At 37.0% G+C, this 25,585-nt stretch overlaps 1 pseudogene; it reads left to right on the top strand.

Annotated features, from left to right (window-relative positions):
- Positions 1–2,690: 2,690 nt before the first annotated feature.
- The window catches only part of LOC107895625 (agamous-like MADS-box protein AGL80), a 37,649-nt pseudogene continuing 14,754 nt past the window's right edge, over positions 2,691–25,585 (top strand).

Below are 25,585 nucleotides of genomic sequence, written 5' to 3'. Positions count from 1 at the left end.
TTCAACCAAAATTGTACCAAAAGGGGGGGGGCTTTGATAGTGTGGGTGACTTCGACTTCAAAATCCCGAGTCCGATAGCTGGAGAACCAAAATCTATAAAACAGAGAATCAAGGAGACGGAGTAAGCAATTTATGCTTAGTAAGTTTTGAGCAAGGGATTCCAGCACAACAAAAGTATAGCATTCATGTAGCTAAACGGATAATTTCATATGCACAATTTTTCAATATCATACTTACTTCACATTACCAACCCTTTTATTCATACACAAAGATCAACTTAGCCAAAGGCCGGTAGCTCATTTATCAACTGAGCGAATACTTATTTGTAAGGGCTCAACTAATTCAAAGCACATACGAAACATACCTTAATGTTGGGATATTTCAAGCGTATTAACTGAAATTTTTACAGCAAGATCATTCATTCCCAAATCACGTACCTTCGGAATTTAACCGGATATAGCTACTCGTTCAAATGCCTTCGGGACATAGCCCGGTTATAGTAACTCGCACAAATGCCTTCGGGACTTAACCCAGATTTAGTAACTCGCACAAATGCCTTCGGGACTTAACCCGGATTTAGTAACTCGCATAAATGCCTTCGGATCTTAGTCCGGATACGGTCACCTAGCACAAAGCCTTCGGGACTTAGCCCGGACATCATTCAAATAACCATGCACATTTAACAATAAATCATGGCACATTCGTATTTCGTTTTCGTTAGCAAAACTCAAACACAAGACACTTATCATTCTTGCAATTTCGGCTCAATAGCCACACACAAAGAGCATGATTTTGATTTGCTTAAAACATGATCTAATCAAATCATAATTTAAGCTCTTTTACTCAAGAACTTACCTCGGATGTTGTCGAACGATTCCGATAACTATTCGACCACTTTTTCCTTCCCTTTATCGAATTTAGTTCCCCTTTGCTCTTGAGCTTAATTAAACAAATAAATTGATTTAATCATTTGAGCATCGAAAAGAGGAACACAAGGCAATTAGCCCATATTTATACATTAGACATTAAAGTCACATATGTACGGAAATCATGAATCAAACTCAACATTTTAGCTAATTTTCCCCCTTGGCCGAATTTTCTAAGCCAAGACAAAAGCATCAATATGCTTGCCTCTAACCGAATACATGCAACACCAATCTCCTTCCTATGGTCGAATATGCATGTCTATGTTGGGGCCGATTGCAACACTTAATACATTCTACAAGTATGGTCACTTGTATTGACTAAACACCATTTTGTTTCAAGTTCAAAACTTGGCTAATACACACATATATACACTAGTAAAGCATCCTCTCCCTTTCCATCAATTTAACACATGCATTACTCATTAATATACAAAAATTATATTCGGCCTTAGCACACAACTTGCTAGCCGATTTTTCTCCATCTAGCAACCAATGCACATATGTGCTCACTCAAAAATGCTAAAAAGAAGATTCAAGAATCATCAATCCACCATCACATGCATCATTAACAAGCTTCATATTTAGCATGCAATGGCATTAACACAAAATCCACCTAGGCCGAATATCATCCCCATGACATAGCAAAGATTTAAACCATGGGCTAATTAGAACTCAAGCTAGCAACTAAAAACATGCATGAATCTCATGGCACAACCTCAAACATACCTTGATCTAGATACAAGTATGGCCAAACCTCCTCCTAATCCTCTTCCAAACCAAACATGAAGCAAGAACTCCTTCCTCCTTCCTTAGAATTTTCGGCCAAAAGAAGATGAAAAAGGATGAACAAAATTTTTCTTTTCTTTTCTTTTACTCACGGCAATGGGGGGGGCATGGATGAGACCATTCTTTTTTTTTTCATCACTCCTCCCTTTCATTATTTAATTACCATGCTCATTATTTTATTGTTTCCACCCATGATGCACCAACACAACATGTCTATGACATGTCTTGCCCATCACACTTGGTCTACCATCCTTGTCATGGCCGGCCACTACTAATAGAGGGGGGAAATTGACATGCAAGTCCCCCCTTTTTCAACATGCACTAATAGGTCCTTATGCTTTGACCTATCACATTTCAAAATTTTCTCACATAAGTCCTATTTACTAAAACTCACATGCAATCGACTAAATCGAAGCTTGAAATTTTCACACATTCATAATTACATATTCTAGACAATAAATATCACATTTGAACATTTCGGTGACTCGGTTTAGCGGTCCCGAAACCACTTCCCGACTAGGGTCAATTTTGGGCTGTCACAGTTTTTGTTAAAATTTATGAACTTAACATGACTATTTTTTGTCAATCATATACTGTGCCACATGAGGAAAACTTCATCAACCTGCCAAATTGATAAATTTTGATGAAAAATACTTGCAATTTTAATTATTAGACTAATATTTTTAAATAAAAGAGTTGGGGGGACTTAATTTTTAACTTGATAAGTACAAAGGCTAAATCTCAAATTTGTTTATACAAAGGACTAGCAACTTTTATTTTACCAAATTGATAAATTTTGTATTGCATTATAATGATATCTTCTATTTTCTAAAATTATTGGCTATTATTGTCATTTAATTTGAGATGATCTTTACTCCCTTCACCTCTATATAGAGCATCCAATTGTTGTTGGGGTAAGTAATACATAAGAAAAAGAAAAAAAAAACAATTCAAATATCCCTCTTTGATTTGCAAGCCATGATAAGGAAGAAAGTTAAGCTTGCTTATATCACCAATGTAACGCCCTAAATAATATATTTATGTTTCTTTAAATATTTGACACACAACTGTATATTTGTTTTAGTGGTTAAGTGTTTTGGGAGTGTTTGAGGGGTCCTAAGTTCAAGCCTTAACTTTAGTAATTTTGGTTATTTTTGGAATTAAGTTTTATCCTTGTTCAGTGAGCTTATATTTAATTGGTTGTAATTTTATATCAGAATGAGCTTGCTGGTTTGAGTGGTAAGGGAGTTGGTGTGTTGGAGGTCTTGTATTCGAATCCCTATGCATGGATGTGTATTTATTTTTGTTCAGTTCTCCACAAGTGCCTCAGTGGAGTTGGGTTTCTGAGAAGTGGCTGTTAGTGGGTTAGTGGGGAGTAATTTGAGGGGTTTGGGGATAACTGCTATTATCTTATTATTATTATTAATTTTCTTCTGTTTCAATTTCCTGAAAAGTCTTCCAAAATTTGAAATCAATTGATGTTCTCCACCATTCTACCAACTATCTTTTCTTGTTCTCCTATTTCTTTTGTTTTCCCACTAATCTTGGTACTTTCAGCTCTTGGATGTAGTTTATTGTGGTAAGTTTTATTCATCGAGTTAAGAGTAGGTTCCATTTAGTGCCATTCTAGAGTTAAAGTTTTGTTTTCGTTAGCCTAATTGCTAGGTTTTGGTAGCAACTAATTAAGAAGAAATGGGCTCTTCTCTTGCGAAATTGTAGCCAAAACCATTCAGAGTTTGGGGTAAGTGATGAACATTGATTTGGATCATTGTTGGTTTATGGTTTCGATGTAATCGTATATTAAGTATGATTCTGAGCGTTGGTATGTCTATTTTTAGGTTCTGGGGGGTTCGTGCTTGAATTAGCATCAAAACCATGTCAGGTGTATACTCGAAATGCAGAAAAAAATAGAATTCGGCGAAAGCCAAGAAACCCTATTGTCGACACCACACGGGCATGTGGTAGGCCGTGTACGATGAAATGACCATGTGATCAATGAAGGACAGGTCGTGCGCAAGACACGGCCCTGTGATGGTCGGAGTGTGGTCGTGTGAGCCATACGGGCTAGGCCAAATTGGGCATGTGGCGACATGGGCAAGGCCAATCTGGGCATGTGGGCCCATACAGGTGTGTGGCCCTATTTATTTGAATTTTTCCCTAGGGTTGCACGGATCATTCCAAATGACTGCGGGCCTACTGTAGGGTCAGTAAGGGCTAATTAAACCCTAAATTGTATGATCTGTTTGTTTGATATTCTGATCTGATTAGAATCAGATGCATGTCTACTTGCCCTATTATCTGCTATTTGTATAAGATCATGAGCATGTAAGCATGTTAGATTATTTTTCTATAAATGTATATATCTGTATATGATATTGGGGTTGGGATGATATATATTGGAGGAAGTGTTCTGAAAGGTAATTTACACCTATCATCTGGCAGTATGGTTGTATTATATCCATTATGTGCCACATCAGTACAACAAGGTGTGTATGGCTAGGTGGGTGTTTTAAATCCCACATGGTGCGTGTAACAGTCCGGTTTAAACCTTAGTCGGAATAGTGGTTTTGGTACCACAAATCTGAGTTAGAAAAATATTTTAATATTATTTTTCGTGCCTATTATATGTGAATTGATGTCTGTGAAATTTTCGTATGAAAATTTGATCATTTGTGTGCTTAATTGTAAAAATTGACCTAATTGCATAAAATGTAAAAATGGCCTTCTATTTGTTAAAGTGCCTAATTGCTATGTTTCTTTAAATGAGAGGTCCTTATTATGTTTTTAGACCATTGATATATTAAATGGACATTTTTGGACAACCAATATATGTTTAAATGTTTATTATATTAAGGTTGAAATGGTAAAAGATAAATTAATGTTATTAATTAAAGAAAACATGATATTTGCTTCATATTTTCATCATTTGGCCGATTATATCAAAGAAAAAGAAAAGAGAAAAGCTTGCTAGGGTTCGAAACTATTAAACTTTGAATTAGGTATGTTTTTGTTTCAGGTTTTGATAATTTCTACGTTTTTGTAATCTTTGTTCTGTATACTATCAAGCCCATGTCTAAATTTCTGATTTTGATGATGATTTTGAAATATTCCATTGATGAAATTGTGAGCTTTGTGAAGTTACTTGATAGAAAATAAAAGATATGTGTTGGGTTAACATATTTGGTATTTGAATTTTTGATGAATTAGAGTATTTTGGACTAAATTGTGAAATTTGTAAATTGAGGGACTAAAATGTGAAATAAATGAAACATATGGGCTTATATGAACACTAGGAATATTTAGCTAAGCATGTGTCTAAAGAAATTTGGTGTATTTTGTGATTTTTGTGATTTGGGACTAAATTGTCAAAATATGAAAATCTAAGGGCTAATTTCTAAAATACCCTAAATATGTGTTTTTGGATTTATTTGAATGATTTGGAAAATAAAAGACTTAAATTTGAATTTATATAAATCAAGAATTAAAGAAAACAAAATTAGATCGGGGAAAGTCGAAAGTCGTCGAGTAGCCGATTCCGTCTATCCGAATCCGTAAGAGGTAAGTCTATATACAAATAAATGTATTTGAAATGGTTTATTTATGCTTATATGTTATTGAAAAATGATGAATGGCTTTATGCTTTGAATATGAGACATCCGAGAAAGTATCGATAAAGTTTCGACATCCGAAAAGCCCCGTACGAACCTTAGGAATAGTTGGGATACATATGTCATGGCATAGGATCTGATATGTGTTATCGTGTAATACAACTTCTGGGACGTTGGCACCGACTTATGGTTTACGTGTAAGACCACGTTAGAGACGTTGGTATCGTACTTGATTTCATTTAAGACCCTGTCTGAGACAGTGGGATCGATGTTTGATTACATGTAAGACCATTCTGGGGCATTGGCATTGTACGAGCTTTCCGAGCTATCCGCATATCCTTATGATTCCTAACGATTCAACGAGAATTCTGAGAAAATGATTTATTATGTGAACATGTATCTGATTCAGGTATGTTTCAAATGAGTATCATATTTGACGCTAAAAGGTAACTATATGTACTTTAGTGAGCAAAAGTTGATATGTGATAAAAGCATGAAAGAATATGCTATATGTGCTAAAGAATTTGAAATATGTGAAATGTATATGAACATTGAGGTTTGTGATAGTATTTGGCTATGAAGTATATGTAATTGGATGAAGTTTTTATGCTTAAAGTATTAAGTTTATTTGTATATGGCTTACTAAGCTTTTGAAAGCTTACTTTGTGTATGTTTGCATTGTTTTATAGATATCATAGCTATTGGGAGCTCGAGAATCATCGAGGATCATCAGCACACTATCAAACTCTATTTTGGTACATTTTGAAAGTGTAAATATTGGAGTATGACATGTATAGGCTAGAGATAGTTGAATATGTTTTGTGAAGTGTATATTTAGCCATGTGATATGGCTTAATTATGGTTTGATTTTGGTATATGATATGTGATGCAAAATATGCTTATGTAATGTGTTTATGAATGACCAAATGGAATGGTCAATTGTGGTAAGTGTTTATTTTGGAGTTTGGTAAGTATTTGTATATGTATATTTGAGAAAGTGGTAAGTTTTGGTCATGAGATTGAATGATGTAAATTGAAATATATGCTTTGGTATGATTTTGGTTTAGATTTGGTATGATTTGGTTGGTAAATTGAGAATGAAATTTGTTGATATTGTAATGGCATGAATGGGGTATGATTTGGTTATGAAATGGTTGAGAATTTGATATAAAATGTTGTGGTTTTGATGCTTGTAGGAAGGACCCTTAAAGGGGTGGCAAATTGACCTTGTAAATGGCCGCTTTTTGCCCTCACAGGTAGAGACACAGGCGTGTGTCTCAGCCGTATTGCTTGAGGTCCATTTCGAAATGAGCCTGAGCAGACCACACGGCCGTACACACAGGCGTGTTCTAGGCCGTGTGGCCAAGTCAATTTCGACCACGGGATAGACACACGGGCGTGTGGTCAGCCGTGTGGCCAAGTCAGTAACCTCTCTAATTTTCACACAGCCTGGCACACGGATGTGTCTTGTGGCCGTGTGGACAAGTCAGTATGTATTCCCTGTTTTGACACAGCCTGTGCACACGAGCGTGTGACCTGTACAACTTTGAAAAATGTTTAAGTTTTGAAAAATTTTGTATGAGCTTGGTTTAGTCTCGACCACTTTCTAATGCATGTTTAAAGTCTCGATGACCTATATTAAAGACTCTATGGTAATGTTTGAATATGATTGTTGATGAAGTATAAGAATTGTTGTAAAATGTTCTGATTTATCCGGTAACACCTTTAATCCTAGTCCAACGATGGATACAGGTTATGGGTGTTACATTTGGTTGGTATCAGAGCTATGGTTTAGTCGATTCTAGGACTAACGTAGTGTATGTGAGTCTAGCTATACATGCCATATTTATGAAATGCGATAGTGTGATGAATCCTGAGAATGAAAATGTGTTTTTATATAGACAATGGATCCCAAACGAGCCGTAGCTGATGATGTCAAACACAATGCACTTGTTCCTGCGCAAGGGATAATGCCATCTGATTCTAGGCCGGCTACGAGTAGCCATGATGGAGAGGCTAGACATGCCTTCTATCAGATGATGATTGATTGGTTCACCCAATACATCCGAACTAATCAGACTATTCAACAACCCCCAACCCCAACAAATCCTCCACAAGTCCCTATTATTCAACAAGCTAATCTGACTCTGTCAAATAAGCCTCCAGTTGATAAAATTAGAAAATATGGAGCCAATGAATTCCATGCTACTACAAAATATGATTCTTAAAAAGCTGAGTTTTGGTTAGAGAACACGATACGAGTATTCGATGAATTGTCTTTGAATCCGGATAAATGCATAAAATGTGTCGTTTCACTTTTGAGAGATACTACTTATTACTGGTAGAAGACATTGATATCCGTGGTTTCAAGGGAACGAGTCACCTGGGATTTCTTCCAAGTTGAATTCCGAAAGAAATACATCAGTCAGGGATTCATCAATCAGAAATGCAAAGAGTTTCTTGAGCTGAAACAAGATCGTATGTCTGTTGTAGAATACGAGCAAAAATTTTTGAAATTGAGCCAGTATGCACGAGAATGTGTCTTGACTAAAGCTATAATGTGCAAGAGATTTGAGGATGGCTTGAACGAGGATATCTGATTGTTAGTTGGGGTTCTAGAGATAAAAGAATTCGTTGTGCTTGTTGAACGAGCTTGTAAAGTTGAAGAGCTCGGGAAAGAGAAAAGAAAAGCCAACTCTGAAGCTAGAGACATGAGAAAGAGATCTGCAAGTAAATCATTTCAGTCTAGTTTCGAAATGATTATAGCCGTTCAAAGGCTAATGCGGGACATGCGAGTAGAGATCGTACGAGATCGCATTCGAGTTTCAGAGCTCTAGTTACATCTGTTGCCAGTGTTGGAAATGTTCGATCTGATCGCTCTGAGTGCAAACTCTATGGTAAAAGACATCCCGAAAATTGTAGATTGTATGATCGGGCTTGAATCAAATGTGGATCATTAGTCCATTTTATCCGTGATTGCCCCGAGTCTGTCGAGCAAGAAATTGTGGAAAATCTGAAGCCAAGTGGTAATGCATCTCGTGGTCGACCTCTCTGAAATACGGGAAATGTGAGTGGTAGTCAAAGAGGGACTAAAGACATTGTTGTTCGATCCGAGGCTAGAGCACTTGCGAGAGCCTATGCCATTCGAGCTCGTGAGAAAGCTTCGTCTCCAGATGTTATAACTAGTACTTTCACACTTTATGATACTTCTGTGATTGCTTTGATAGATCCTGGATCCACACATTCGTATATATGCATGAATTTAGTATCTAGTAAGACTTTTCCTGTAGAGTCTACTGAATTTGTGATTAGAGTATCGAACCCCTAGGCAGATGTGTTTTGGTTGATAAAGTCTGCAAGAAATGCCCGTTAATGTTTTGAGACATTTGTTTTCTGGCCGATCTGATGTTATTGCCTTTTGATGAGTTTCATATAATTTTGGGTATGGATTGGTTAACGTTGCATGATGCTATTGTGAATTGCAAATGGAAAACTGTTGATTTGAGATGTAAGAATGATGAAGTAGATTAAATTGAATCAGTGATTTAAATGGGTTACCGGCTATGATTTCGTCAATAAAAGCTCTGAGTATTGTGAGAAAAGGTTGTGAAGCCTATTTTGCCTACGTAATTAATTCGAAAATGTCAGAAAAGAAAGTTGTATCTGTGCCTGTTGTCTGTGAATTTCCTGATGTGTTTGAACTTCTAGGATTACCTCCGATACGAGAAGTTGAATTTGGCATTCAACTAATACCGAGAACTACTCCGATTTCGATAGCTCCGTATAGAATGGCTGTAAAGTCCAGTTTAGACCCTAGTCGGAATAGTGGTATAAAAAGGCAAAATTATCATTTAGATTATATGTTAATTAAAATAAAACAAAAGATTAAAATAAGCTCATTTCATGCTTATGTTGCCGAAATCATCAAAAGAAAAAGAAAAGAAATACAAGCTAGGGTTTGGCCTTGATTTTCATCGATTAAGGTATGTGTTTTGATCTATTTTTGATAATTTCTACGTTTTTGTAATCGTTGCTTTGTATACTATTAACCCATGCCTCAATTTCTAATTTTGATGATGATTTTGAAATGTGCCATTGATGAAATTATGAGCTTTGTAAACTTAGTTGTTGATAAATGAAGGTTTGATGTTGGGTTTACATGTTTTGTTTTTAGATTTTTGATGATTTTGAGTAAAATGGACTAAATTTTGAAAATGAGAAATTGAGGGACTAAAATGTGAAATAAATGAAATGTGTAGACTAGTATGAGTACTAGGAGAATTCGGCTAAGCTTGTTTACAAGCAAATTATGTGTATTTTGTGATTTTGTGATTTAGGGACTAAAGTATCAAAATGTGAAAATGTGATGGTTAGTTTGCAAAATGCCCTAATTGTGTGTATATGGATTGGTTTGAATGATTTAGTGAATAAAAGGATTAATTTTGAATACATATAGATCAAGAAAAGAGGAATTCAGACTTAGACCAAGGGAAGTCGAAGATTATAGAGTAAACAATCCGAGTCGGCAATTCTGAGTACGAGGTAAGTTCGCACGTAAAACATGATGTTACAAATATATTTTTGATGCTTGGATTATGCATAGATTGTATGTATAATTGATTATGATTGAATACGATGATAAATCAATGGTATTTGGCACTAAGTGTGCAATTCAAAATAGCTTCGGCTATTAAGGCACTAAGTGTGCGATACTGAGATAGCTTCGGTTAATTGAAATGGCACTAAGTGTGCGAAATCGTTCTAGCTTTGGCTAACCCTTAAAGAACTAAGTGTAATGATGTTAAAGCATGAAAAATCTTCGGAAAGTCTTGAAATATCTGAACGAGAGATGAGAATGAAAATGAATAAATACGAAAATGTTCAGGTATGTCTGATACCTATGTGATAGATGATGTTATGCATATGAAGTTCATTGAATTGGTATTAATATATGAGTGGTGTTGGTATAGAATTGATGGATGAATTGAGAATTAATAAGTACCCCGGTGTTGATGTTTTACATTTTATAAATTGTTGATGATTTTTGGTACAAGCTTACTAAGCTTTTGAAAGCTTACTCTGTGTATGTTTGCATTGTTCTTATAGATATCGAAGCAACTGTGAGCTCAGGGATCGTCGAGGATCGTCACCACACTATCGAATCTCATTTTGGTACCTTTTGAAAATATATCCAGTAAAGTATGGCATGTATAGGCTAGAAGTACTTTGGATAGGTTTTGTAACGTTTATATTTAGCCATGTGATATGGTTTGATATGGTTGTGTTTATGTTTTGATTTTGGTATATCAAATGTGATGCAAAATGATCTATTTGATGTGTTCATGAATGGCTAAGAGAAATGGTAAGTTTGGTAAGTTTTGGTATGAGATTTGGTCATGAATTTAGAGATTATGAGACCATATGTTTTGATATGATTTGGTCTTATGTTTTGGCATAATTGAGTTGAGTTTATAAGCATGGAAATGGTTGATAATGTTATGTCATGAATGTTATAAGGTTTGGTATAGAAATTGGCTGAAATTGTTGTGTAAATATGCTTGGTTTGGTACTTATAGGTTTGACCCATTTGGGGTGGCTAGTTGGTTATTCAAATGGCTTATTTTTGTCTACACGAGTAAGGACACTGGTGTGTGTCTCAGCCGTGTGCGACACACGGCTATGTTGCACGGTCGTGTGTCCTCTAGGGTTGTAGTGCCCCGAATTTGGGCCTAGAAGTATTGGGCCTTGTGTATGGGTCCGTAAGGAGGTTGTATATAAGCATTTAATTATACAAGGAAGTGACACAATTAAATGTCTGCTTTGATGGTAAATGGCCCTGAAAAGTGTTGGGGAAATCTTGGGTTCAAACCTGGGCTCTTTAGCAAAAATTTTGGTTTTAAGTGAATAAAACCCTGAGTGCTTGGATGAAGCCTTTTAAATTATTATGGTAAATAATGACATAAGAAAGCATGTGTTCTAGTGGTTTTGGCGTCATTAAGGTTGCAAGGGAGCCTAGGTTCAAGTCTTGGCTCTTTCAATTTATTTTGGTTTTACTTTTAAAGGAATCTGGACGTTAGCACATATGCCTTATAATTAATTAAGGATAAAATATGACACAGAAAGAGACTCTGGTGGAGTGGCAAGGTGGCGTGTTATGTAACTGTGAGGTCTGAGGTTCAAGTCTTGGGATGTGCAATGGAGTATTTATTTTGCTATTTGAGATGTGTAGGAGGTGGATTTGGACTTGAACTCTGTGGTTGAAGTGGTCATAAAAAAATAAGGAATTTTCTTAATGGTTGAAAGTAATCCCACATCGGGAAGCTAACATGAGAATTGGTAAGAAGCTGGCTTTAAATAGAGCGAACCAGATGAGTTGGAGGGGGAAAAAGTGATTAAGACTCAGTGCAAAATGTGCCAAGGCTAGTGATCATGGATGTAACACCCCAAACCCGGCCTAGACGTTATGGCTGAATCTGACGTGCCACATTGAAATAAAAATCCATGTTTCGTTTTAGTGTTTTTAAAAAACAACTTTTGTTAAGCTAACAAAGTGAATGGAAGCTGGCCACCAGGTAGGAATCTGTAACAGAGGAGGTGAGCCATGAAGGCTGCTTAAGTACTAAGCTCTTCGAATGGATCCAATCCTAGACATGCCCACAACCATTGCCACACTTGGTTATATCGATTTGAAATTTATTTAAGTGGATATCTTTGAGAAATCGGATATTCGTAACGTTGTGTTGTTTGGAAAACAAGTGTCGTTTTGAAAACGCGTCCTAAGTCTAGTCCATTTAATATCAACCAGTTTAGAGTTATTAAAAATAAAATAATCCTAGACAAGAGAGAAAATAAAGTTAAAATGGCCTTATTACAACCCAAAAATAATTAATAAATAAAGCAAACTTTATGAAAACCAAACACTTATTCAAAAGCCCAAAGGCGATCACCGTGGCCACTCTGAATCCCTTCCGGCTCCAAGTCCCCAAATCAAGGCTCACCTGCAAGGTTAAGGAAAGGGGGTGAGTTTCGAAACTCAATGCGTAACAAGCCCCTTTCAGAGCCCAAAGCAATATCAGCCTACTAGGCCTAAGCCCAACTTCAATCTCAGCGTATACTGGGCTGAAGCCTTTTCATATTTCATATTACTGGGCCGAAGCCTTTACTGTAAACGGTATGGCCCATAGGCCCATTTCAATATCACATGTAATATCAATGAATGTATGCAAGCCCATTTGGGGAGACTACTCAACCCACCATCCGCTACTCTCCACCCGTACCAACCAACACACCATGTGGGGAATAACTCAACCCACCCAACCAACACACCACTGGCAGCATAGCTACTTTATAGTATATCTGAAGGCCTAGCTTCTTTAATAACTGGGGCAAAGCCCTTTTCAGTAAACTGGGGCAAACCCTTTTCAATAAACTGGGGCATAAGCCCTTTTTCAATAAACTAGGGCATAAGCCCTTTTCAATAAACTGGGGCATAAGCCCTTTTACAATAAACTGGGGCATAAGCCCTTTTGCACTTCCTCCATCCATATAAAAACCCAACCCAATGCATTAATGAATACATCATGTGCATATCATACATATCATGTGCATATCATATCAATCATGTATATCAAAATCCCATGTACCAAATTATAAGTAAACCCTAGGGGTATAACGGTCATTTTCACCTAGGGGCAAAACAGTCATTTTCATAATATAAGGATAATTTCATAATTTTACCAAATATTAGGGTTTTCCGTGTTCATTATTAGTTACCAACCATTCATATGTTTTAAACAGCGATTCTAGCCCATTTTTCGCGATACCGAGTTTTGGCCAGAAACCCCTAATGGGCCCTACATAGTCGATTTAGTCATCTAGGCCCATTTAGCCTATTTTCCATAATGGTGTTACCAGTCTTAATGCGTAATTTAACAGGTTCTCACTTTCTACCAATTTTACCCAAATGGGCCCGAAAGCCCATTGGGCCCAACTTCAGCCCCTCGAGGCCCAACTTACCGTAATGCCAAAAATCATGCCCTTACCTTTTCCAATGTTCCCGATCATCAACCTAGCGAATCTAACTAACCAATGAGCGTTCGCTTGCTCGCAAGTCCTCGAAATGCCAGAATTTCAGCATTTCGGCTTTTCGACATTTATCGTTTCAAGCTATGAAAAAGGGTTCGTTACACACCTGTTTTGCGATATTCCTTGACGAGATATCCTACACGATTTCTCCCATAATCAACCGTTAATAGATTAGCTCACAATAATAGAACCAAATCGAGAACCATCTATTAACAATACTTACACATTCGGCCACCCTCCATAATGGCCTTAGAATCCATACCTTTGTCGAAGTTGATGACTAGATCTAGTCACTCCGATGATCCCAGCTAATCCAAGTTGACACTACGCCTCGCAGCTCCTCCACTATACAAACCATAAAAAGATTAAAAGAAGAACCCAATAAGGCCTATACCCACATTCGGCCACCTCCTTAACCTATAGGGGTTTCGGCTTTTCTTAACTTCCATAATACTGAATTGATTAAGGCCACGAGCACTTACCAAGGTTCACCTACCCAAACGATTCCAATCTCGTGCTAACTCTGATTCAACGTAGTCCCAGCTCCAAAACACTAGCAGAAATCGCACCACAAGGATCCTAAGAATCGGCCACCAAGTCACCCAAGGGTGCTGTGCTTTCGGCTTTTGGGTCACTAAATAAAAAGTGGTTATGGACCAAAAAAGGGTGTTGACAAAAGAGTTGAAAGGCTTTTGAAATAACAAGAATCGACTAAAAAGAAAAAGAACAAGTGTATACCTTTATAGATAAATCGACTTACCTTGACTCCTTCAGGATTTGGCTTGTTGCTATTCGGTTAGCAATGAAAAGAATGATAGGTTCAGCTTTTACTATGAATGAAAGAGAGGAAGAATGAGAGGAAAAGAGTTTGTGAAAGAAATAATGGAAGAGAAATGAGAGGGATTTGCTTAAGAACAATCGGCACAAGTGAAAAAAAAGAAAAAAAAAGAGAAAAATGCCACCCTAAAACCCCAATAACCGAATTTGCTCTAAACCTTCCCCTTGACCGGCCACCACTTCTCCCATTTCAAATCTCCTAAAATCTCTCCTAGATACGCTCCCCCTTATCTCTCCATCATCCCTAAAATCTCTCCCCTTATCACTCCTTAATCCATGCACTTGATTAATTCAAACTCCCCCAACAGAATCCACCTGGGTTCCACCTCCTACTCTTCCTGCACATAAAAATAAATAACCTTATTTTCCAACAGAGGGAATCGAACCCAGGTCTTCCTCTATGCTCCACACGCCACCTTTTTAGGAGCTTAGTGGCGTTACCCTTGCCACTTCACCAAAGCTCTTTTTGTGATACATTTTACCCACAACTTTACATAAGGTCATCTAGCCAGTACCCCTAACTCTTAAGTCATAAATTAAAAAATTCTACCGGGTTTTGGCAACACATGGGCCTTCCATAAGCCCATTTACATACTCAAATTATGAATTTCACAACCACATACCAAATTTTTTAAAAACTTTACTGAAATATCGAGAATCGCAAAAAACCTGAAAATCAGGATGTTACAGTGGACTTCGGCACGTTCTCATAAATAGGTGTGTATTTCGCACTACTCTAGTTGTAGAACAACAAATGCCGAAATTCCGGTCACACAGCGATGGCAGCCACACGAGCGTGTGAGCGCACGTGTGAGAGCTTTGACATGATGGTTGAGGCCATCATGAGTGCTCTCATGGGCTTAGGTTGCTGTGGGCCATGTGGGCCCAATGGGCCCATGGGGATGATTGTGTAGTAAATATTGGATTGGACTATGTGAATCTCATATCTGTAGGCTAGTATTACTGAAATGCCCCTGTAGGGTAGAATTACTAAAATGCCCCTATAGAATAGAATTACTAAAATGCCCCTGTAGGGTAGAATTACTGAAATACCCTTGGTTTACAAAATTACTGGATACCCTTAGTTTACAAAATTACCAAAATACCCTCAATTAGCAAAATTACCAAAATACCCTTGGTTTGTAAAATTACCAAAATACCTCAAATTTTTGAAATTACCAAAATACCCTCAATTTGTAAAATTACCAAAATATCCTTGATTTGGAAAATTACTGAAATACCCTTAATTTAGAAAATTACAGAAATACCCCTAATTTACAAAATTACAGAAATACCCTTGACTTTCAAAAATTACAGAAATACCATTGGTTTGCAAAATTACCAAAATACCTTGGTTTGTAGATTTACCAAAACACCCTTATAGGGTGAATGACTAAAATAACCTTAATAGGTAAAAAGACCGTTTTGCCTCTCTAGGGTACAATTTGATTGATTTGACTATGTTTTGACTGAGAATGTATGGCTGTGATTGGACTGTTGTGACTGTGATTTGTATGATTTTTATGCCGTGTGTATATTTGTTGCATTCATATAATATTATGTTGCACATGGGTGGGGATTATGAAACGAAGGAAGAAATTAAGGATCGCATGGTTGCTTGACGACTGTGGATCCACTGATTCAGGATAGCACGGTTGCTTGACGACTATGGACCCACCGATTAAGGATCGCATGGTTGCTTGATGACTATGGATCCACCGGTGGCTTTAAAGCCCAATATATGATTATTGACCACTCTGTGTTGATCATGTTTACCCGAAGATGTGTGCCGACTATATTACTGTCGCTAATGGCTATGTGCTTAACATGATACAGCTACCGATGGCTTAACACCAATTATTCTGTTATTGATGGCTTTGTACCGGTATGATATTGATGGCCATGTGCCGATTTGTTATCGATGGCTTTGTGCTGATCGTATTATCGTAATAATGGCTTTAAGCCACGCATATTGCTAGTAGTTTTGCTGTGATTTTGATTAGTGCTACAACCGGTGCTAACATTGTAAGTGTAGGGATGGCGTGGGTGAGTTATTCCCCACAGGTAGTGCAGGGTTGGATGGAGGCAAGTACAGGGTTGGATGGGATAACATGCATCCATACATTCACACATTATGTTTTGTTATTAGTTCGGGCTAGGCCCAACTGATTCTGTTATGGGCTGTGACCCAAATGTTATTGTAATAGGCTTTGGCTTGCGTATGCTCTAAACTGGACTGTACTGCTTCTGTTAACGGCTCTAGCCAGTCTATTTCTATTTCTGTTTCGGTATGCTGACTGTTACTCTAGTAAGGGGATTACATACTGAGTTTTCGTAAACTCACCCCGTTTATTAACTGTGCAGATAATCCCCAGATTAGGTGGATCGGTGTCGCAGAGGGACTCGGAGACGACTACACAACTGCACATGATTTTCTATTTCATTAATTTAGTTAAGCATTTTGGTTTTTGATTTGGGTTGTATTAAGGCCTCTTTATTTTCTTAAGTTTTTATTTGGGAAATTTATTTAGTATGCTTAATATTTGTTAGAAGTAGGACGCAGTTTTCCAAAATAACAATTAGTTTTCAAAATATCACGTTTCCGTAACTGTTTAAAATTAAGCTTCTGCAGCAAGTAAGGTTTTAAGGGAATTAATGTTTTACAAGTTTTAAAATGGCCAGAGGTTTTAAATAGTAAGAAGGGTTTTCAATGAGAACATGGTTTTCAAAAAACACTTCAATGTGACATGCCAGATTCGGGCCTAACTTCTAGGCTGAGTTTGGGGTGTTACATTTAGTGGTATCAGAGCCAAGTTACAAAACTCGGGTGTGGAATGGGTTTTAAAATTGGATTTTCGAAAGAATTGTTTCAAAAATGTATGAAAAGATTTTAAGTATTTGAAATGTTTTTCTGAATATTTTCCTAAAAGTGTGGTTATCGAGTCTCTGGCGTCGAATCCATAAATTTTCTGTTAGACTGTACTTAAAGTTAGATTTTGCAGTTATTCAGTGTATGTTCTGGAAATCAAATTTTTTTTTTGTTAGCAACAGTACTGTGATGGATTTCGAAGGCAAGCAAGGTCGCGAGTAGTCTCCCGTATCCCCGGAACATGAGATGGTTCAGGAAATTGTAGTCAAGTAAGCCCGCCAACTTCTGGTAACAATAACCCAGAGCTTGGTACGAAGACACTGACCCGGTTGGTAAAGGAAGTGCTGTAATAAATGTTTGCGGCAAGAGTTAAGGCGTATGGTGAAACACTTCAGGCTAGGCGCTTGGAGTGTAGCAGGAAGAGGGATCACAGTCCTCTGAACTAGGAGCCTCATTTCGTGAAACGCGTTAAGACGCGTCTGAACTTTCCAGCTTGCGAGCCTTGCAAAAGGTGCCATCCAATTGAATGCCGGAGGAAGTCAGGAGCGTGTCTCAGATGCGGGTCTAAGGAGCACCGGGTTCAGGATTGTACAGTTCCTTTTAAGTCAGGTGTGTTTTGTTTGGATGTGATGTTTGAATATAGAAATTGTATGCATGTGTGGTAAATATTTGTTTGCTTCTGTGGTTAGACGTTTGGTTGGGTGTGAGAGGTTTTGAGATTAAGTTAAAAGTGTATTAGTGTAGTTTGGAACTAGAGTGCGCAGCGAGAGCGTAGTGGTGTAGATCGAGCTAAGCGCTCGTTCAAATAGTTGGAAATTTTAAGGATGAAATTCCTTTAAGGGGGTAGAATTGTAGCGCCCCGAATTTGGGCCTAAAAGTATTAGGCCTTGTGTATGGGTCCGTAAGGAGGTTGTATATAAGCATTTAATTTTACAAGGAAATGACATAATTAAATGTCTGCTTTGGTCGTAAATGGCCCTGAGAAGTGTTGGAGAAATCTTGGGTGCAAACCTGGGCTTTAGCAAAAATTTTGGTTTTAAGTGAATAAAACCCTGGGTGCTTGGATGAAGGCCATTTAAATTATTGTGGTAAACAATGACATAAGAAAGCATGTGGTCTAGTGGTTGTGGCATCATTAAGGTTGCAAGGGAGCCTGGGTTCAAGTCGTGGCTCTTGCAATTTATTTTGGTTTTTCTTTTAAAGGAATCTAGACGTTAGCACATATGTCTTTTAATTGATTGAGGATAAAATATGACACAGAAAGAGCCCATGGTGGAGTGGCAAGGTGGCGTGTTGTGTAACTGTGAGGTCTAAGGTTCAAGTCTTGGGATGTGCAATGGGGTATTTATTTTTCTATTTGAGCTGTGTAGGAGGTGGAGTTGGACTGGAGCTTTGTGGTTGAAGTGGTCATAAAAAAATAGGGAATTCTTCTAATGGTTGAAAGTAATTTGACATCGGGAAGCTAACATGAGAATTGGCAAGAAGCTCACTTTAAATAGAGCGAACCAGATGAGTTGGAGGGGGAAAAGTGATTAAGACTCAATGCAGAATGTGCCAAAGTTAGTGATCATGGACTTCGACACATTCTCATAAATAGGTGTGTATTTCGCACTACTCTAGCTGTAGAACGGCAAATGCCTGGATGCCGAAATGTCGGTCACACGATGATGGTAACCACACGAGCGTGTGAGCGCACACGTGTAGGAGCTTTGACGTGATGGTTGAGGCCATCATGAGTGCTCTCGTGGGCTTAGGTTGCTTTGGGCCATGTGGGCCTAATGGACCCATGGCTCAAGTGGATAAATTGTATGATTGTGTAGTAAATATTGGATTGGACTATGTGAAATTTGTAGGCTAGTATTACTGAAATGCCCCTATAGGGTAGAATTACTGACCATTAGTTTACAAAATTACTAAATACCCTTGGTTTACAAAATTACCAAAATACCCCTAGTTTGTAAAATTACCAAAATACCCCTAATTTGTAAAATTACCAAAATACCCCTGATTTGTGAAATTACCGAAATACCCTCGATTTGTAAAATTACCAAAATACCCCTAATTTGGAAAATTACTGAAATACCCTTGATTTGGAAAATTACAAAAATACTCTTGATTTACAAAATTACAAAAATACCCTTGACTTTCAAAAATTACAAAAATACCATTGGTTTGCAAAATTACTGAAATACCCTTGGTTTGTAGATTTACCAAAACACCCTTGTAGGGTGAAATGACTAAAATACCCTTAATAGGTAAAAAGACCGTTCTACCCCTCTAGGGTATATGACTCACTGATAATACAATTTGATTGATTTTACTATGTTTTGACTAAGAATGTATGACTGTAATTGGACTATTGTGATTGTAATTTATATGATTTTGTATGCCATGTGTATTTTTGCTGCACTCATATAATATTATGTTACACATAGGTTGGGATTATGAAACGAAGGAAGAAATTGAGGATCGCATGGTTGTTTGACGACTTTGGATCCACCGATTGAGGATCGCATGGTTACTTGACGATCGTGGATCCACTGATTAAGGATCGCATGGTTGCTTGATTACCGTGGATCCACAGTGGCTTTTAAGCCCAATATAAGATTATTGACGACTCTGTGTCGATCATATTTACCCGAGGCTGTGTGCCGACTATATTATCGTCGCTGATGGCTACGTGCCTAACATGATACAGCTACCGATGGCTTAAAGCCAATTATTCTGTTATCGATGGCTTTGTGCCGATATGATATTGATGGCTATGTGCCGATCTATTATCAATGGCTTTGTCCCGATATGATATTGATGGCTATGTGCCGATCTGTTATCCTTGTCTTTGTGCCGATATGATATTGATGGCTATGTGCCAATCTATTATCAGTGGCTTTGTACCGATCGTATTATCATAATAATGGCTTTAAGCCACGCATATTATTAGCAGTTTTGCTGCGATTTTGGTTAGTGCTGCAATCGGTGCTAACATTGTAAGTGTAAGGATGGCGTGGGTGAGTTATTCCCCACAGGTAGTGTAGGGTTGGAGGGAGGCAAGTGCAGGGTTGGATGGGATAACATGCATCCATACATTCACACATTATGTTTTGTTTATTAGTTTGGGCTAGGTCCTACTGATTCTGTTATGGGTTGTGACCCAAATGTTATTGTAATAGGCTTTCGCCCACGTATGCTCTGAACTGGACTGTATTGCTTCTGTTAACGGGCTCTAGCAAGACTGTTTCTGCTTCTATTTCTGCTTCGGTATACAGACTGTTACTCTAATAAAGGGATTACACACTGAGTTTTCGTAAACTCACCCCGTTTATTAACTGTGCAGGTAATCCCCACCGTTAGGTGGATCGGTGTCGCAGAGGGACTCGGAGACGACCACACAACTGCACATGTTTTTCTATTTTGTTTATTTAAATAAGCACTTTGGTTTTTGATTTGGGTTGTATTAATGCCTCTTTATTTTCTTAAGTTTTTATTTGGGAAATTTATTTAGTATGCTTAATATTTGTTAGAAGTAGGATGCGGTTTTCCAAAACAACAATTGGTTTTCAAAATATCACATTTTCACAATTGTTTAAAATTAAGCTTTCGCAGCAAGTAAGGTTTTAAGAGAATTAACGTTTCACAAGTTTTAAAATGGCCAGAGGTTTTAAATAGTAAGAAGGGTTTTCAATGAGAACATCGTTTTCAAAAAACACTTCAATGTGACATACCAGATTCGGGCCTAACTTCTAGGCTAGTTTGGGGTGTTACAGGGGTACCCTACGATTGTAAGTCAGATTCGACCATGGCCAAGGCACACAGGCGAGTGGCTAGCCGTGTGGCCCAAGTCAGATTCGACCACAGCCAAAGGACATAGGTGTGTCTTGTGGTTGTGTGAACAAGTCAGCATGTATGCCCTGTTTTGACACGGTCTAGACACACGGGCGTGTCTAAAGCTGTGTGAGGCACACGGCCTATTCACACGGGCGTGTGACCTGTACTTGTTTGAAAAAGTTTAAATTTTGGAGAAATTTTGTATGTGTTCGGTTTAGTCCCGACCCATTTTCTAATACATGTTATAAGGGACTTCATATTGATGATTGATCTTTAATGCTTCGATGCTTATGAAATGAATGTTAATGTTCTGGTTTTGTCCGGTAATGTCTTTAACCCTTGTTTGGCAATGGATACGGGTTAGGGGTGTTACAATGGCTCCAACCGAATTAAAAGAATAAAAGTCTCAGTTGCAAGAATTGACCGATAAAGGGTTTGCTAGACCGAGTTTCTCACCTTGGGGGTGCACCAGTTCTATTTGTGAAAAAGAAAGATGGTACAATGAGAATGTGCATTGATTATCGCCAGTTGAATAAAGTGACTATCAAGAATAAATACCCTCTGCCTAGAATCGATGATTTATTTGATCAATTAAAAGGAGCGACCGCATTTTCGAAGATAGATTTGAGATCCTGTTATTCTCAGTTTCAAGTAAAAGACTCAGACATTCTGAAAACTGTATTTGGAACGAGGTACGACCACTATGAGTTCTTAGTTATACCTTTCGGATTAACTAATGCACCTGCTATCTTTATGGATTTGGCAAACATAATTTTCAGACCCTATTTAGATCAATTTGTTGTTGTATTTATTGATGACATGTTGATTTATTCGCGTGATGAATCCGAGCATGCCGAGCATCTGAGAATAGTATTACAGACTTTACGTGATAAGCAATTAAATGCAAAGTTTAGTAAATGTGAATTCGGGTTATGAGAAATCAATTTTCTAGGCTATATTGTATCAGCATCAGGTATCCAAGTTGATCTGAGCAAAATTTCAGCTATTTTTGATTGGAAGCCTCCGAGAAATGTCTCCAAAGTTTGCAGTTTTATGGGACTTGCTGGTTATTATAGACGGTTCGTAAAAGGCTTTTCTATGATTGCAACCCCATTAACGAAACTACTTTAGAAAGAGTTGAAGTTTGAATGGTCTGAGAAGTGTCAGAAAAGCTTTGATCAATTGAAAGCTCTATTGATTAAAGCTCCAGTGTTAGTACAACCTGAATCAGGTAAAGAATTTATGATCTACAGTGATGATTCATTGAATGGTCTAGGATGTGTTTTGATGTAGGAAGGCAAAGTCATTGCTTATGCTTCGAGACAGTTAAAGCCACACGAAAAGAACTATCCGATGCATGACCTTGAGTTAGCTGCGATTGTGTTTGCTTTGAAGATTTGGCGCCACTATTTGTTTGGTGAGAAATGTCACGTATATTCTGATCATAAAAGTTTGAAATATCTGATGACTCAGAAATATTTAAATCTACGACAGAGAAGATGGCTAGAGTTATTGAAAGATTACGAGCTTATTATTGACTACCATCATGGAAAAGCAAATGTTGTTGCTGATGTTTTAAGTCAAAAATAATTATTTGTATTACGTGCTATGAATGTTCAATTGTGTATATCTGATGATAGTTCAATTTTAGCCGAATTAAAAGTGAGACCTTTGTTCTTATAGCCAATTTATGAAGCTTAGAATGTTGATAACGAGATAATAGCAAAATGAGCTCAGTGTGATTTGAATTCTGATTCTAAATTTTGAGTTGATAATGATGATTGTTTGAGATTCCAAGATCGAATTTGTATTCCAAGAAATCCAGAGTTGATTCAAATGATTTCGAACGAAGCTCACAACAGTCGTTTATCTGTTCATCCGGGTAGTACGAAAATGTATAATGATCTGAAACAACTTTATTGGTGGCCTGGTATGAAGTGTGATATCTCTAAATTTGTTACGAAATGCTTAATCTGTTGGCAAGTTAAAGTTAAACATCAAGTTCCATCTGGTTTGTTACAACCGATTTTGATTCTAGAATGGAAATGGGATAGAGTGACGATGGATTTTGTTTCGGGTTTGACACTATCTCTGAGAAAGAAAGATGCAATCTGGGTTGTAGTTGATCGATTGACGAAATTAGCCCATTTTATTCAGGTACGATCTGATGATTCACTTGATAAATTAGTTGAGTTATACATTTCTAATACTGTGAGATTTCACTGTGTACTATTATCTATTGTGTTAGTCAAAGATCCGAGATTCATGTCATGATTTTGGAAGAAACTGCAAGATGCTTTGGGTACGAAATTGCATTTCAGTACTGCTTTTCACCCGCAGACAGATGGTCAATCTGAGCGGATTATTCAAATACTCGAGGATATGTTGAGATGTTGCATTCTTGAGTTTGAAGGCATGTGGGAACAGTATTTACTTTGATTGAATTTGCTTATAATAATAGTTTTCAATCGAGCATTAAAATGGCACCGTATAAAGCCTTCTATGGTCGCAAATGTCATACACCTTCATATTGGACTGAGTTAAGTGAGAATAAGATTCACGGAATTGATTTGATAAAAGAGACTGAACAAAAATATAAAAGTGATCCGAGATAGTCTGAAAGTAGCTTCCGATCGTTAGAAGTCATATGCGGATCTAAAATGAAAAGATGTTGAATTTAGGATTGGTGAAAAAGTGTTTCTACAAGTATCTCCATGGAAGAAAATACTCTGATTCGTTAGAAAAGGAAAACTGAGTCCGAGGTTCATCGGATCGTATGAGATTATCGAGCGTATCGGGCTAGTTGCTTATAGATTGTTGTTGCCACCTGAGGTAGAAAAGATTCATAATGTATTCCACATACCGATACTTTGACGGTGTAGATCTGATCCATCACATGTGATTTCTACGTCTGAGATTGAGATTCAATCCGATATAACCTATGAAGAAGAACCGATTTGTATATTAGCTTATGAGATTAAAGAATTGAGAAATAAGAAAATTTTGTTAGTAAAAGTAATGTGGCATCGACATGGTGTTGAAGAGGCTACGTGGGAGCCTGAAGATGTTATGAGACAGCAACATTTGAATCTATTCAATGGTAAGATTTTCGGGGATGAAAATCCCTAAGAGGGAGAGTTGTAATAGTCTAGTTTAAACCCTAGTCAGAATAGTGGTTTTGGGACCACAAATCCGAGTCAAAAAGTATTTTATATTATTTTTCGTGCCTATTATATGTGAATTGATGTCTGTGAAAGTTTCATATGAAAATTTGATCATTTGTGTGCTTAATTGTGGAAAAGAACCTAATTGCATAAAATGTAAAAGTTGCCTTCTATTTGTTAAAGTGCCTAATTGCTATGTCTTTTTAAATGAGAGGTATTTATTATGTTATTAGACCATTGATATATTAAATGGACATTTTTGGACAACCAATATATGTTTAAATGTTTATTATATTAAGGTTAAAATGGTAAAAGATGAATTAATGTTATTAATTAAAGAAAACATGATATTTGCTTCATATTTTCATCATTTGGCTGATTATATCAAAGAAAAAGAAAAGAAAAAATCTTGCTAGGGTTCGGCACTATTATGCTTTGAATTAGGTATGTTTTTGTTTCGGGTTTTGATAATTTCTACGTTTTTGTAATCGTTGCTCTATATACTATCAAGCCCATGTCTAAATTTCTGATTTTGATGATGATTTTGAAATATGCCATTGATGAAATTGTAAGCCTTGTGAATTTAGTTGATAGAAAATAAAAGATATATGTTGGGTTAACATATTTGGTATTTGAATTTTTGATGAATTTGAGAATTTTGGAGTAAATTGTAAAATTTTTAAATTGAGGGACTAAAATGTGAAATAAATGAAACATATGGGCTTATATGAACACTAGGAATATTCGACTAAGCATGTGTCTAAAGAAATTTGGTGTATTTTGCGATTTTTGTGGTTTGGGACTAAATTGTCAAAATTTGAAAATGTGAGGGCTAATTTGTAAAAGGCCCTAAATATGTGTTTTTGGATTGATTTGAATGATTTGGTAAATAAAAGAGTTAAATTTCAATTTATTTAGATCAAGAATTAAAGAGAACAAAATTAGATCGGGGAAAGTCGAAAGTTGTCGAGTGGCTGATTTCGTCTATCAAATCCATACGAGGTAAGTCTATATACAAATAAATTTATTTGAAATGGTTTATTTATGCTTAAATGTTATTGAATAATGATGAATGGCTTTATGCTTTGAATATGAGACATCCGAGAAAGTATTGACAAAGTTCCAACGTCTTAAAAGCCCCATACGAAACTTAGGAATAGTTAGAATACATATGTCATGACATAGGATTTGATATGTGTTACTGTGTAAGACCTCGTCTGGGACGTTGGCATCGACTTATGATTTACGTGTAAGACCACATATGAGACGTTGGCATCGTATTTGATTTTGTGTAAGACCCTATCTAGGACAATGGCATCGATATTTGATTACATGTAAGACCACATCTGGGACGTTGGCATTGTACGAGCTTTTCGAGCTATCCGCGTATCCTTATGATTCAGAACGGTTCAATGGGAATTCCGAGAAAATGAATTATCATGTGAACATGTATTCGATTCAGGTATGTTTGACGTTAAAAGGTAA

Source organism: Gossypium hirsutum, chromosome A03 (genome assembly GCF_007990345.1).
Source record: "Gossypium hirsutum isolate 1008001.06 chromosome A03, Gossypium_hirsutum_v2.1, whole genome shotgun sequence".
In the NCBI taxonomy this organism is placed as follows: Eukaryota; Viridiplantae; Streptophyta; class Magnoliopsida; order Malvales; family Malvaceae; genus Gossypium; species Gossypium hirsutum.
This window is presented reverse-complemented; position numbering and strand designations above follow the sequence as displayed.